Below are 16,136 nucleotides of genomic sequence, written 5' to 3'. Positions count from 1 at the left end.
ATTTGTAACAAAAACAAACTAAGAAAGCATTGGATTCTGCTAGATGTTTAATGATACTGGGCTGTGTTCAGAAAGAAAAGCAAATATCTTTATAATTATTCCATTTGAGTAATTTACAGAAGGAATATCATTCTAAAAAAAATGGTGGCCAATGGCTTCTTACTCTTTGTAGATAACTCTAGCTGTTCATCATTCTTTTAGGCCTCAAAGAGAAAAAAATAGAAATTCATAATGGATCAAATTAGCTAGATGATGAAACTGTTGAGTATTAACACTGCAAAGTGTAGTAAAATTAGAAATAATTCTTATTTATATAAAGTTAAATAGAGTATTACATTATTTTTTCTTTTAATTTGTATGTTTTAGTAGTAAATACATTCTTTAAAAATAATATGATGATGATTGGGACTAAAGGCAACTAAACAGAAAGAAATTTGATTTTGTTGGCATTTAAAGACTCTTAAGGCATTTTTCAAATTGAAACTTTCTATAGTTATAGAAGTTAGCAGATGAAAATCTTTAGGAATCAGCAAGAGAAAATAATAATGAAGTTTTTTGCTTCTTTGCTTTCCCCTTTAGAGCCAAATCTTCCATTTGTTTAGTTACATAAAATCTGAAGCATTGGGAATATTTTTTTTGAGCCACGAAAAATAAAATTACCTTAGCCCTCATAATTCTCCATGCGTTTTTCTGCATAGGATAGTTTCAGCAACAGATGTGGAAATTATGCTGGACCTTTAGATATGCCACCATTTTCCTTCCTACTTCAGTCCTAGTGAGATAAGGCACCCTGAAAAGTTTAGTTGGCTCTATGGGGAATGAAGACCTGGATTTGACTTATTCTTCCTTCAATGTGCTGTTGAACTTTGGGCAAGTTATTCAACCTAGGCTTTAGTTATAAAATGGTACCTTTGTTTAGCTATTGGTAAGTTGGAAATGAGTTATTTTGAACTTAGGGTTATTTTGAATCTTAACAAAGTCAACTTTTATTAAAGGCCTTAGAAATTTCTACATGCCCTATTTTTTCTTGCAAAGAACAGAAATTATTTTTAAAAAGGGATACTATTTTATATAAACGGTAATATTCTTCATGGTTGGGTGGAGGGGGGGGTCGGCATTCTCTTCTGTTCTCAACTTGGGACATACTAATGTAGTTTAGTCCAGCTCAGAGTGAATTAGCCCTTAATTCAACAGGTAAAACACATTATTTTGGTCTATAAAAACTTGAACCATAGAGAATATATTAATTCATTCACAGTTTGGCTAGATGTTGGACTCTGAATTACATGCAGAATAATATTCCTCTTTATACAAAAGCAGCTTTTTCTAAAGAATCAGCAGCTGGCCAAGGTAGAGTGACTTCTGTTGAACACAGCTCTGGGCACTTGAATGGTTCCTGTCAAGGTCCTCAGACCCTGCTGGTTTCTATGACACAGACCATCAGTGGTCCCCTTTAAAGGATGGCGTCCATAAGGCATCCTTGCTCCTTCTGCTTTTCTGACCCGTCTTCCTTAGGCTTTCTTCTTCAAAACTCTTGTTCAGTTTCTTGTCCTTCATGGGCTTGATGACTAATCAGAAAGAATTTAATGGCACAATCGCATGGAACTCCATGACTTAGCAACATAAAATATGCTTTATACCCTCATTCAATGTATGTGGATCAAATTCTTAGAAACACAACTGCTGCTCTTTTCTAGCTGGAGAAAAGGGAGAGTTATTTATTTTCTTCTTGATACGTGATCAGTTGGCAACTAGGCTTCTTGGTAAAGCATTCCCAAAACGCAACAGAGTTTCCCTGCCTTATGACACCACCAGCACTTGCCTGGATATCTGAGTCAGGAAATAAGGTACTATACTCAGGCCTCACAGAGAATAGAGCTGGAATGCCAGATATGGAAGAGTTTAACTCTCAGAGGCCACACCAGTTTTTTCATTGCTTCTTCCCTATGCATAATTTTGCTCCATGTCCCTCTCTTGCTATCCAGCTTCCTCTGCATATTCATCTTGCTCTTAATCCAGTATGACTGTGATCCCTTGATATACATCATGATTTCTTAAGTCTGGCACCTACCTTCAACTAATGACACTCTCTGGGTCTCTTAGCTTAGAGAGGCACTTAGCTTGGACCAGATTAGTGGTTCTATTTCCCACTCCCTGAAATTCCGTTAAGATAACTTATTGGTCACCAAAATAATCTTTTGATAAAGCAAATCAGAGTTTATTCCTTGCAGTAATAAGGGAGTATAATGTCTTGACCATCTTAGTAGCATCTTATAAGAGTCTGAGGGATTTCAGGGATGAATTTGAGGATTTGGAGGTCACTTTAAGTGAGTCTTTCAATGCTGAAACTAACTTTGGATTGGACAAGTTAGTGAAAGAAAAGTTTAGGGCTGGTCAACACAAGAAAGTGAGGGCTAGAGTTTTCTAAAGTCCTGTTAATTTAGTCAGTGAGCTATATGTTTTAGATAGTTTCTTTCCTCAATTCACAATGCCATCTCTTATTAGAATCACATGGCACAGGGAGGGCACATACTGTGATTCATCCCATTTCAGGACATCAAATTTTTATCTTGAGGAGAGGTACTTGGCAATTGGTAATTTTTTTTTTTTTTTTTTTTTTTTGAGATGGAGTCTTGCTCTGTTGCCCAGGCTGGAGTGCAGTTGCACGATCTCAGCTCACTGCAACCTCTGCCTCCTGGGTTCATGCAATTCTCCTGCCTCAGCCTCCCCAGTAGCTGAGATTACAGGCGTGCACCATCACATCCAGCTAATTTTTGTATTTTTAGTAGAGATGGAGTTTCACCATGTTGGGCAGGCTGGTCTCAAACTCGTGACCTTGTGATCCACCTGCCTCGGCCTCCCAAAGTGCTGGTATTATAGGTGTGAGCCACTGCACCTAGCTGGCCATTGGTAAATTTTTATAAAGCTTCCCAGGTGATTCTAATGTTCAGCCAGGGCAGCAAACCAATGGCCTAGATCAACATTTAAAGCCAGGCCGCATAACCCAGTGGTTTTTTGTGAGCATCTGATCAGTTATCCATCTATAATGGTGGTGGTAAGGGTCAGGTAAGACATGTAATATATAAGATCACTCCTTCTTGGGACTGTGGGAGTGGCAGGAAACTGGAAACATGTCTGTCACAGGTATTCATTGTCTCCACGTAGTGCCTGGTCTGGGATGAATCACAGTTATGTACACTCCACCTGCATTTTTAATACAGGTGTTAAAAGGCCAACACCCTTGGAAATCATAGGGGTTTAAACTGCCAGTACGTGAGTACTCTGTGTAGAGCTTGTGCAGGCTGGATACACCAGGTGCTATGGCTGCTGCTGATGACTAGAAGTGGGTGGAGGCAGCAAAGGGAATCTTGTTGTTCCTGGGCCATGGTCCAGAGGCTCCAAAGTACAGACAGTGAATAGATTATGAATCAGCTAATTGGTATGGCAGTGTCACATTATGGTCAGGAAAAGGCTGTTGGAAATATCAGGGAAAGGCAGAAGTGGGAGAAGGCTAGAGGCCTGTTGGTGCAGGAAAAGGGATTGGCAGGAATTTAAACCAGTATACTACAGTGTTCTTGGTTGGGGAGGGCAAGCCCGGTAGGAACTGAAAGTGAGGCCCTAGGAGAACACAAAAAATAATCTTGCCATATATTATCAAAGAAGAAAAGGCTCCAGTATAGGTATAGCTGTTGGTCATGTTTTGGTCTCAGGCTACTTGAAAAAAGTAGAACTGTGAGTTTTATATACAAAGACCAACCATAACGAGTGGAGAATTCAGGATTAGTAGCATAAAGGACATGGAGACAACCTCCCAGTGTTTTCCCCTATAACGAGCCAAAAAGGAAAATAAAAATTAAGTCAGGCAGGGCACGGTGGCTCACGCCTGTAATCTTAGCACTTTGGAAGGCTGAGGTGGGCAGATCACTGGAGGTCAGGAGTTTGAGACCAACCTGGGCAACATGGTGAAACCCTGTCTCTACTAAGAAAATACAAAAATTTAGCCAGATGTGGTGGCAGATGCCTGCAATCTCTAACTTGGGAGGCTGAGACAGGAGAATTGCTTGAGCCCAGGGGGCAGAGGTTGCCGTGAGCTGAGATGGTGGCATTGCACTCCAGCCTGGGCCACAGAGGGAGAATCCATCTCAGAAAAACAAAAAAAAGTTAAGTCAAACGAAAAAGACATACCTAAAGAAACATTGTTCTCAAGGAGGAATCTAATGGAACCAAATCCATGGATTTAGTACTTATGGGCTAGGAGGAAAATTAGAACTGAAGCTGAGTAGCCATAGATTGATCCTCCCCCACCAAATTATGCAAATACTAGTGTGTCAGGATTATAGAGACACAACTATTTAATATAATGCCAGTTTATAAAATCCCCTTGAAGAGGAATACGGCCTCATTTACTAAATCGGAAAATCCCAGCATTTCATTTCATTTCATTTCTAGCATACAACTTCTAAATAAATTTTACATGTGTACATAAGAAGGTATTTACAAGTATGCTTATTGAAATGGTGACTGGAAGCCAAAAAGTTAGAAATAGCTGCATTAGTTACAGAATAACTAAATTTATTGTGTTTTATTTATATAAGGGAATACCATATGTCAATTAAATAAAGTTTTAGACTATGGTGTCTGTAGCATTTTTATCATACGGTAGATTCCATCCATTCACTATACTTTTCTAAGTGAGTTGTTCTACATGCAAGTACATGTTTTTAATGTTGTCTGTCTTCTGTGCTGTTCCTGTAAGTTTGCTATTAAAATACGTTAAACTGTAAAAAAAAAAAAAGAATTGACATTTATAGATAGTAAGTGAAAAAGCAAGTCGAAAAGGGATACGTTCAGTATGGCAACATTTTTATATACACACACACAAATATATAGAAGAGTAGCTGGGTGTCATGGCTGCATGTCAAATCTGTATTTCCTAATATTTGGGAGAACTACCTGAGACCAGGAGTTTAATGCTGTGGTGTGTTATGATCATGCCAGTGAATAGCAACTACACTCCAGCCAGGGCAACATAGCATGACCTTTTCTCGAAAAAATAATATAGGAATATAATTCATTTATTGATACATGCATATATTTAGAAAAGGAATAAAAATATAGATTGCATATGTGCCAAAGCAATAAGAACAATTTTCTCTGAAGAGGGAATTGGGGTTTGGGATGGTATCACACAACATTATGTATAATATTTTATTTATTTATTTATTTATTCTCTTTACTGCTAACTAGAATAACCAGTTTAAATATTTTATTTTTTAAAGCGTGAAGTACATTTGTTATAATATTATCATTTATAATTTCGATATGGTAGGCTTGTAGGTGTTGTTTATATTTTTGTCAGTCTTAAACCAACCAAAAGTAAATATACAAACAAGAACAGAAAAAAAAAATCACATGGTGCTCTTCACAAAATTAAATAAATAGTAATAATAAAATTTGTCTAACGCTGTGCAGGGTACTAATGATGTCAAGGATAACATTTAGCCCATGCTTCCAAGGAGCATCCAATATCTAAAGACACACACACACACACACACACGCAATTACAAGAGTAGGTATAAACTTTCATGAAAACACATATGAGGAAGATATTATTTTTTGTTAGAAAAGGGAAGTCAAGAAAAACTACAAAGCAGAAAAACATTTTAGATTGGTCACTCAGAAAGAGTAGTATATTCTGGAATGGGAACAGCATGAATGAAGGCATAGAGATATAAAACAAGTAGACTTTTTAAATAACACCACCAAGTATTGTGTGATTGGATTACAAATTTGGTATGGATTATAAAAGTAAATCACAGAAAATAGACCTGAAAATTGGGGATAGTTAATAAAGGGCCTAGAATGTTATATTAAGGAGTTTGGGGTACAGATGTACATCTCCGTGAGATAATGCTGTTGCTGATGTGGAGGATAGATTGAATTGATGTGAGTCTGGAGGAAGGAATACAATAATCTAGGTAAGAGGGACCCATCATTCATTACTAGATGATGGTCAATATCTAGTGAGTCACTACTGTATCACCTACTACAAATATAGTCTCAACATTTCAGAAATGAACTGAATGATTAGCCTGATGGTGACTGGTGGCAACCCCAGAGAAAAGCTAATATTAGCCTCAAAATGATCAGAAAAGTTGAGTACAAAACTGCTCTTTACTCAATAGAGAAAGCTTTCTGTTGACCATCAATTACTTTTATAAAGAATAAATATATAATCAACTCTCTCTAGGCAAAGAAGGTTTATTTGTTTGTGAAGCAAAACCGGCTTTCTTGAATGGTTGTACTGTAAACAAGAGCCCTTTTTAAGTACATGCTTAAGAGTCTGGTGAACCTGCCAAAGGGTGGGTCGCCTTGGCTGGAGTAATGATGCAGACTGGCTCCTCCACAGGAAAATTAGGGATTTGCAATAAACCACCAAAGACCCTGAAAGCATTTGTCTGAGTGACCTACATACTTGCTGGAGTGACGTTCTGGATGGAGACAGAGTTTTTTCTTTGCTCTCATTCTCACCTCACTCTCCCTACCCTGTAGAGATAACATTGCTCTGAATATCAGAGGTCTTTGAGTTAGACTTATTTATATCTTTCATCCCATAAGATTTTTAGAAAGTTGCTCACCTCTCAGGATTTCAGGGCCCTCATCTGAGAGTAAATTTTTTTTTTTTAAAATTTCTCTCATCTGACTGCATCTTGACCTTGGAGCAGAGAATATGGTAACTACATTATCAGTAGTTTTATTCAGTGTGCTGATTTAGTGGTCATTCAAATCCTTTCCACTAATTTGTGCAAAGGAAGCACAATTCTGAAAACGTGTGTCTGAACAACATGCCTATTTATCTTCTAGCCTTTCAGGGGACTAATGATCTAAACACGGCCACTAATCTTCAGAGTTCCAGGGAAAAAGCAGTAGTTCAAGGCCCAATTAGATAGAGATGAGTGGAGTTCAGCTGACCCCAAAGATCTGAGATCTTGAGTCCTAGTGACTCTCCCTGGCTTTTTCTTCACTGCTCAGGCCAGAGTCTTCCTGTAGAATTCCTTCAGGGACATGTTAGGTGCTTGGCTACTACCTTGGACTGTTTTTATGGTTCTTGTTCTGTTTCTAATATCTGGTCCAATCAGGTAATCTCTCATTTGATGATGCTGGAGGCCTTACCCATCTCACATCTCAGAGGTCTGTGAGTGAATTCAAAGTAAGGTCTGTGCTTCTCTTTAAATAAATAATTTGGAACACATAATGTAAAGGTCCTTTCAAGATCCACATTCTCACTCTTGCCAAGGGCTTTCAGCTCTATGCTTGGGAGATGGAAAGCAATGTGGAAAATGTTGATAAAGATCTTTTATTAACTGTGAAACCAGGGGTGAATTATTTACTTTACAGGATCTTCAATTTATCTGTAACTAAAATCAGAGACAAAATACTCACTTATAAAATTGTAATGATCATCACTTGAAGGATAAAATTTGTGTAAGAGCCTTTGAAGTAAAAGAGACGTTCAGTACACAGTAGCTCATGTCACTATGCTACTCAAGATAATCAACCGAGAAAAAGGGCTATTGCATTTTAGTATTAATAGCAACTTCAAATTTCAAAACTGAATTTTTGTAAGTCATTGTTTTTTCAGTTTTCTTTTGAAGACAAGGAATAACATTGTTATGAATAGGTTACAGTAGGTGGGAATGGAATAGAAGTGGGAAGTGGGATGGTGAGAACGCTTTCTTATTTGCTAATCTCCTCATCTGACTACACCATGATGGACTGCTGTCATGCATCACAAACTTATGCTTTGTACCTTTCTCTTTCCATTAATCTCCTTTATGAAAAGATAACTTTGTTATTACTCTGTGTTCACACCTGAGTGGCCAAACATGGACGAAGAAAAACATGGGCTCACTTTATACTTAAACTCACTTTAGATTTATAACACAAACCTCAGACGTGACCTCAGGGCTAGTAAGCAATTCACTTAGGTCTCATGATTTAATATGTTCTACTCTCTTTGGTCATCTATTTCATGTTTTTTCCCATATCTGAAAACCTTGCTTACCTGCTCACTGATAACATAGGATTTTGTTTTACATATTCACCTGAAAAAAAATAGAAATGATTAGAACAGAGTTTTATCATCTTCCCTCCAACAAACTGTAGCTGAGCTATATCGGAATTCATGTTCTGCACTGTACTTTCTGTTAATATGATAGGCTATATCCCTTTTCCTAATTAAGATCAGAATTATCACTTGTGTACTGAAATCTACTTCTTGGCCTGGCTCAATCACTCACACCTGTAATCCTAGAACTTTGAGATGCCAAGGGGGTTACATCACCTGAGGTTAGGAGTTTAAGACCAGCCTGGCCAACACAATGAAACCCCATCTTTACTAAAAATACAAAAATTAACCAGGTGTGACGGTATGTGCCAGTAGTCCAAGCTACTCAGGAGGCTGGGGCAGGAGAATCGCTTGAACCCTGGAGGCAGAGGTTGTAGTTAGCTGAGATCCTGCTACGGCACTCCAGCCTGGGTGACAGAGTGAGCCTCTGTCTCAAAAAAAAAAAAAAAAAAAGAGAAAGAAATCTACTTCTTCTTATCTTCTCAAGGACTTTATTCTTATATCATAAATATTATACTTTCTCTAAAATAATTTCTATCAACGTAAACCTGCCATAATATAGTTTACCTTTAAAAAGCCTTTATGGATTTGATGTTTTCTGTTCTTCAGAAAGTAGTCCATATTCTACCTTCACCCTTTTCCTCCTGTTAACTCTAAACACACTCTAATCAGGAATGCCTTCCACTCCACACTGACTCCACTTACCAAAGTTACCAACAAGCCTCATGTAACACATCCAGTCATCAGTTCTCAGTCTTTAAATTATTTAACTTCACCACAGTGGATTATTCATCAGAATGGATTATTCCGGCTTTCATATATTTCCTGTTTTTGTTTTTTGTTGTTGTTGTTGTTTTTTTTTTTTTTTTTTTTTGCTTTCTGTTTTTTGGGTTTTTGTTTGTTTTGTTTTCAATGCCTTGTCTATTAGGCAAAAGATTCTAAGTTCATAAGGGGCATCATTTCATAGCCACTTTACATGTAAATTTCCATAAAGAAAGATCTTCCTCAAAAAAATTATTGATGTGGCTTTCTTTGTGGGTAAGCAGCGATATCCAATCTGTTTCCTGAAAAATAAACAACATTTAAGAGAGTTGGGCCAGGTGTTGTGGCTCACTGTAATCCCCGTACTTTGGGAGGCCAAGGTGGGTGGCTCATTTGAGGTCAGGAGTTTGAAATCAGCCTGGCCAATATAGTGAAACCCCGTTGCTACTAAAAATTAGCTGAGCGTGGTGGTTCACACCTGTAATCCCAGCTACTCAGGAGGCTGAGGTACAAGAATTGCTTGAACCTGGGAGGTGGAGGTTGCAGGGAGCAGAGATCATGCCACTACTCCAGCCTGGGGGACAGCACGACTTTGTCTTAAAAAAAAAAATTGAGAAAGCGCTGCTGAGAAAAACACCACCAGCTTTAATTTATTTGTTTATTTATTCATTTATTTTTTAGAGGGTTTCTTACTCTGTTGCTCAGTCTGGAGTGCAGTGATGCCATCTTGGCTCACTGCAATCTCCACCTCTTGGGCTTAAGTGATTCTCCTGCCCCAGCCTCCTGAGTAGCTGAGACTACAGGCATGAGCCACCATGCCCAGCTAATTTTTGTATTTTTAGTAAAGACAGGGTTTCACCATGTTGGCCAGGCTGGTCTTGAACTCCTGACCTCAAGTAATCTGCCTGCTTTGCCCTCCCAAAGTGCTGGGATTACAGGTGGGAGCCACTGCGCCTGGCCTATTAAATATTAACTTACGCAATCACAAGGTCCCACAATAGGCTGTCTGCAAGCTTGAGGGGCCAGGAGGGCCAGGCCAAGTCCCCAGATTGAAGAACTTGGAGTCCGATGTTCGAGGGCAGGAAGCACCCAGCATGGGAGAAAGATGTAGGCTGGAAGCCTACCCCAATCTTGTCTTTTGACGTTTTTCTGCCTGCTTTATATTCAGTGGAAGCTGATTAAATGATGCCTACCAGATTAAGGGCAGATTTGCCTTCCTCAGCCCACTGACTCAAAGGTTAATCTCTTTTGGCAACACCCACACAGACAGGCCCAGGATTCATATCCTGTATCCTTCAATCCAATCAAGTTGATGTTAGGTATTACCATCACAGGTCTATTTGGTCTATAGTGCAGATTAAGCCTGGTGTTTCTTTGCTGATTTTCTTTTCTGCAGATTATCTGTTCAAGGCTGAACATGGGATGTTAAAGTCTCCAGCTATTATTGCATTGGGGTAAATCTCTCTTTGGCTCTAATAATATTTGCTTTATATATCTGTATGCTCTGGTGTTGCATGTATATATATTTATAATTGTTATATCCTGTGGCTAAGTTGACCACTTTGTTATTATATAATAACCTTCTTTGTTTTTTTTAATAGTTTTTTGTTTTTACATCTGTTTTGTCTGATATAAGTATAGCTATTCCATCTCTTTCTTGATTTTTATTTGCATGGAATATCTTTTTTCCTTCTCTTTATATTCAATCTACATGTGTCTTTATAGGTGGAGAGTGTTTCTTGTAGGCAACAGATTATTATTCTTTAAATCCATTCAGCCATTCTACACCTTTTAAATGGATTCCATTTACATTCAATGTTATTATTGAAAATTAAGCACCCCCGCTATTTTGTTATTTTTCTTACTGTTTTGTGGCCTTTTCTTCCTTCATTCTTTTCTTCCTGTTTTCTTTTTAGTGAAGATGACTTTCTTGGTAGGTTTGTTCTAATGTCTTGCTTTTTATTTTCTGTGTATTTGTTGTATGTATTTTTATTTGAGTTTATCATGAGACTTGCAAATAATACCTTATAACTCATTATTTTAAAATGATGAAAACCTCGCACTGATTACATAAACAAACTAGCAAACACTCAAAGAGAAAACTAATAAAAACACTACACTGTAAAAATATAGACTGCTTCACATTACTGCATGTTATTCTTCCACAGGGGCCATGGTAATCATCTCTGTATGATTTTACTTTCATTATATGTGCTGCCAAAGTAAACATGTAACTATTTATGTAAATAAATTAAACTCTGCAATCAAAAGACATAGGGTGGCTGAATGGATTAAATAACAATATACAACAATATAATGCCTGCAAGAGACTCACTTTAGCCTCAAGGAAACACATATCCTGAAAGTGACGGGATGGCGTAAGATATTCCACACAAATGGCAACCAAAAGAGAGCCGTACTTGTATTAGACAAAACAGACCTTCACTCAAAACAGATGAAGGTCACTTTATAATGATAAAGAGGTCAATTCATCAAGAGCATATAACTATTGTAAACATGTGTGCATCCAACTTCAGGGCACCTAAATATATAAAGCAAATATTAATAGAACTTAAGGGAGAAGTTGATAGCAAAACAATATTAGAGGACTTCAGTACCCCACTGTCAACAATGGATAAATTATTCACTCAGAAAATCAGCAAGGAAACAATAGACTTGAATAACACAGTAGATCAAATTGACCTAACTGACAAATACAAAACATTACATCCAATAGCAGCAGAGCAAACATTCTTCTCAAGTTTACATGGAACATTCTCCAGGATAGATAATATGTTAGGCCACAAAACAAGTCTTAACAAATTTAAGAAGATTGAAATTATATCAAGTATCTTTTCCAACCGCAATGTTACGAAACTAAAAATCAATAACAGGAAGAACTTTGGAAAATTAAAACATATGTGGAAATTAAACATGCTCCTGAATAACCAAATTACTTCTTCTGGTCAGAAAAGAAATCAAAAGACAAATGAAAATGGACACACAACACATCAAAGCTTATGGAATGCAGCAATAAGATTTATTCCCTATGCGGGAGATTTACGGTGAAAACTGCCTGCATCAAAAAAAAGGAAGGAAGGGAGGGAGGGAAAAGAGGAAGAAAGGAAAGAAGGAAGGAAGGAAAACAGGAAGAAAGGAAGGAAGGAAAGAAGGAAAAGGAAAAGAAGGGAGGAAAGAAGGAAGGAAGGAAGAAGGCAGGAAGGTGGGAAGGAAGGAAGGGAGGGAGGGAGTCAGGGAAGGAGGGAAGAAAAGAAAGAAAGAGAAAGAAAGAAAGGAAAAAGAACCTTGCTTGACACTTCAAGAAACTAGAAAAATTGGGAAAATATAAATCTAAATTTGACAAGAAGAAGGAAGTAAAAATTAGAGCAGAAATAAATGAAACAGATTAGAAAAACAATTGAGTCTCCAGGAACACTTGGGCTGGTGGACAGTGAAGGTGTTAATTACAATTTTGATATAAAACAATTTTCCTAGCCCACCTTAGAGAAGACTTTGCCACACTAGTTGGAATGGTTCCAGTAGCCTACCTTGCAAGACACTTCGGATTCAAAGAATTTCCTTTGTAAACACAACAAGGGAGGTGTCACAGTTTTCCATTTAGATCGATAACTTTAAGTTCTTGCCATGGAAAATTCATAGAAGACAGAAGTGCTTCTTTTTGCTTGTGGTTCCTTTAATTCTATCACCAACATGCATCTCAGGTTGTTTGAGCTGGCAAGGATTATATGAATGGAATAGGAAGATATAGAGTTGTCAGAGGCATACTCTCCTGTTGGTGATGCATACGAGAAGAAAGGACTCATTGCTGCTCATCACCAGGTCATCATGGCAGAACCTGCCACCAAGAATTCCAAATGGGGTGGAATTGATACATAAGAAAGTCTTTAGAATGAGTGGATAGAGACTGTCAAGGTGCTAAGACACCATCGAGAAAAACTGAAGGCCAGTAACTATAATCCCCAGAAGAACTCACCTACACTAGAAAGGCCTGGATGGAAGAGGAAGTGGACTGCACAAAGGCAAGATTCTGGTCAAAAGAAATCCCCTAAAGCCAAAAAATGAAAGGTGCACCAAAGGTCCATTTGCTTTGTGGGGGTAGATTTATTGGAGTCCTTTGGCGTTCCTAATTTGTGGAAGAGTGAAGATATCATCCAAATTGTGGCAGATTATGGGCTCATATGTATTACTTGGTATGTATTACAACGGAAAATTCAGCTTCAACAGGAAATGAGGCTCAGAAATTTATCTATGAATCTGATGTTGTGGAAACACCAGAGAAACATTGAATGGGTGGATGACTAATGACATCTCATTCACAAAAATCTGGAGAGCCCTCAGAAGGGGCCAGAGCATTCACTAGTTGGCACCAGATCTTGTCCAATAATACATTTGTACAGCTCCGAGAGTGAAGTTAGGAAGGCTGGGGTCATCATGCTCCTTTGCAGAGAAACACTGCAGAAGCTAAGGCATAGGAATTCTACAGCATGATGTTTTGGAATTCCCTTTTGGGGATTTGAAGCAATCTGGGTATTAATAACCGGGGAAAGAAATTGCCATCCTGTTGCGTAAAACAAAGCTTAAAAGTTTAGTAAAAATCAGTAGTAAGTTAAAATCAGGAATTTTTTTTCTTTTTATTAGAAGTTGCCAAGATGAATGTTTTCTATAATTTTTTGTTTGTTTTTTTTTTTTTTAGAATGTACAAATCTCTTTATCATTAAAACAAGAGATTAGAAGCACACTAAGAACAGAAGAATTTTCAGTGAAACTAGCTATAAATAAGTAAAAAAGTACATCCTAAATGCTAACACATAAGAAGCAAAGCATGAAAAGCAAAAGTTCATTTAAAATTCTAACTTTGGTTGTGAAGGGAATTAACATTTTACAGCTGCCTGATGCTTGGTAGTCCGCAGCCAGGGTAGACAAATGAAGGAACTCTTACAGTGGTGATCTTGTAAAATGCACCATTGATAAAATATCCCCACTTATGCAAATAATGATTGTGAATTTGCATGGCAGACACATTGCACCAATAGTTAGCTTTCTGTGGTACACATCAGAATGGCCAACTAAACTTTGGCAAGACCTATCTACCTGGAGCTCCACCTTTGGATGTAGGGAGTGAGGTCCAAACCCTTGTATGTTTAGAGAGGTGTGCAGGCATTTCTGATGCCCACCAGAGGCAGAGAGCTGCTGCCTTATAGGTTGTACACATTCACTTAGCCTTGTTATGAATCATGTTAGAACGCTGGCCGTCTGCTACCTCTTTTCCTTCAGGAACAGCTTCAGAGACAATGTCATGCTGCCTTGAAATGAGAAAACCACAGAGAGCAAGGGGTCTCATTCAAGGAATTTATAAGTCTAAATGCTCTTAGCCTTTATTGATAGCTTAATCAAAAGATCTCAGTGGGGCACGGTGGCACACGCTCTGTAATCCCATCTACTTGGGATTATATCCTTATACTATTTCTTAATTTAGACAGAATTTTTATATGCTGTTAATTTAGAACTAGCCTTGTAAAAAAAAATTCTTCAAACCTTTCATACTACTTTATGCTTCCTGAAAAAAATATGGAATGCCTCACAAATTTGCGTGTCATCCTTATGCAGGGGTCATGCTAATTTTCTCTGTATCGTTCCAATTTTAGCATATGTGCTGCCGAAGCGAGCACAGAAATTGTCTATATTTTCTAACATTTCACCAAAAAATTGTGATGCAGCAAGTCCACAGACATTGTCCAGTTTGAAAATTTATTGAAATTATTAAAATTCTTTATAGTTCATTCCAACATAAATATAAAGTTAATCATTTTGAAAGCTAATTTTATATAAAACAAAAAATAGTGTCATTATTGCTTTCTTAATTTCAGCATGTGGGTATTGTGATATAGGTCTCCTTCATGATTTTCCAAATAGAATGTCATCACTCAAAATGTAGCAATACTAGTCACAATAGTAAAAAAAAAAAAAAAAAAAAAAAAAAAAAAAAACGCATTCCAACACCTTCTATACATAGATCAAGAATTTTTGTCCAGTGATATCTATCACCTTGTACCACAAATCTAAATTTGAGATAAATCCTCTTTTTTTTGCTTAGGTGGTTTTGCTTCATTTTTATTCCAAGTCTGAATTAGTCCGAACTGTTAATAATGAAAGAAAGAGTTGAAGAAATATAACTTGATTAGCCTAAACCCATTCCAGCTATGAAAAAGAGCTTGCAGTCAGCCTGTGAGCAATGGTGAGTAACATCATCATTACTAACAAAAAGTTGTCATTTTTAGGTATTCTAATCATTGGCTTCAAAGTCTAAAATATTAAAAAATAAAAGAATAAAACTGTTTTTTAAAAATATTTTAAACATTGGTGGCTTTTTTTTTTTTTTTTTTTTTTGAGATGGAGTCTCACTGTGTTTTCCAGGCTGGAGTGTAGTGGCATGATCTTGGCTCACCGTAACCTCTCCCTCCCAGGTTCAAGTGATTCTCCTGCTTCAGCCTCTGGAGTAGCTGGGATTACAAGCACCTGCCACCGCACCCAGCTAATCTTTTTGTAGTTGTTAGTAGAGACGAGGTTTCACCATCTTGGCAAGACTGGTCTTGAAATTCTGGGCCTACAGGCGTGAGCCACTGCACCCGGCCACACTGCTGGATTTCTAATGGCTCGAAGGTCAGTCATTTGCTTATGTAGGGTAAAAATGAGGATTAAATGTTATCTCTTTTAGAACCAGGAAACAGGATTATATTGGAACACAGGTTGTTGGAAATGAGGCATTTTTAATGTATCTGTTTAATTCCCTCATTCAACATATGTCTGTGTCCTGCAGTGGTAAATGATCAAGTAACATTGGTAGAAATGGAGCTATAGTTTGTCTTACAAATTCAAATCTCATGATTTTTCTGTTAAATAATATCTAGGCCAACTGGAAATCTACACAAGATTTCTAGTCATGGTTATTTTCTATGGGTTTCAGAGCAAGTACCAAAAATGTATAAATATTTAACATTTAATTTTCATTTCTTGAATGCTGAAGCATGTGAGCATCTTGGTCTATTATATTTAGTCAAGAATATCCTTCCACAATTTCTGCATTAAACGTTAATGAGTAGATGCCTTTGGAAATTTGGCATTTCTTCCTGAACTAGAATTAGAAAATGTTTTCTCCTAAAACAACTGGAAACAGCATGTGTTCTATTTATTGCTTCACATCATAGCCAGTGTTATAATTCCTTTC

General features: G+C 37.4%; 2 non-coding genes and 1 pseudogene across 2 annotated transcripts; 1 reads left to right on the top strand and 2 right to left on the bottom strand.

Annotated features, from left to right (window-relative positions):
- Positions 1-11,013: 11,013 nt before the first annotated feature.
- LOC116565069 lies at positions 11,014-11,120 on the bottom strand. Its single transcript, XR_004275234.1, has one exon. It is a non-coding gene; the product is annotated as a U6 spliceosomal RNA (small nuclear RNA).
- A 1,415-nt stretch (positions 11,121-12,535) lies between these two features.
- LOC116564667 lies at positions 12,536-15,345 on the top strand (annotated as a pseudogene).
- On the bottom strand, positions 14,474-14,580 carry LOC116565058. The gene has a single exon (XR_004275226.1). It is a non-coding gene; the product is annotated as a U6 spliceosomal RNA (small nuclear RNA).
- Positions 15,346-16,136: the final 791 nt, after the last annotated feature.

The sequence above is a fragment of the Sapajus apella genome, unplaced genomic scaffold (genome assembly GCF_009761245.1).
Source record: "Sapajus apella isolate SASKATOON/1434 unplaced genomic scaffold, GSC_monkey_1.0 scaffold38, whole genome shotgun sequence".
NCBI lineage: Eukaryota > Metazoa > Chordata > Mammalia > Primates > Cebidae > Sapajus > Sapajus apella.
The sequence above is the reverse complement of the archived record's forward strand: the minus strand, read 5'-3'. Positions and strand labels throughout refer to the sequence as shown.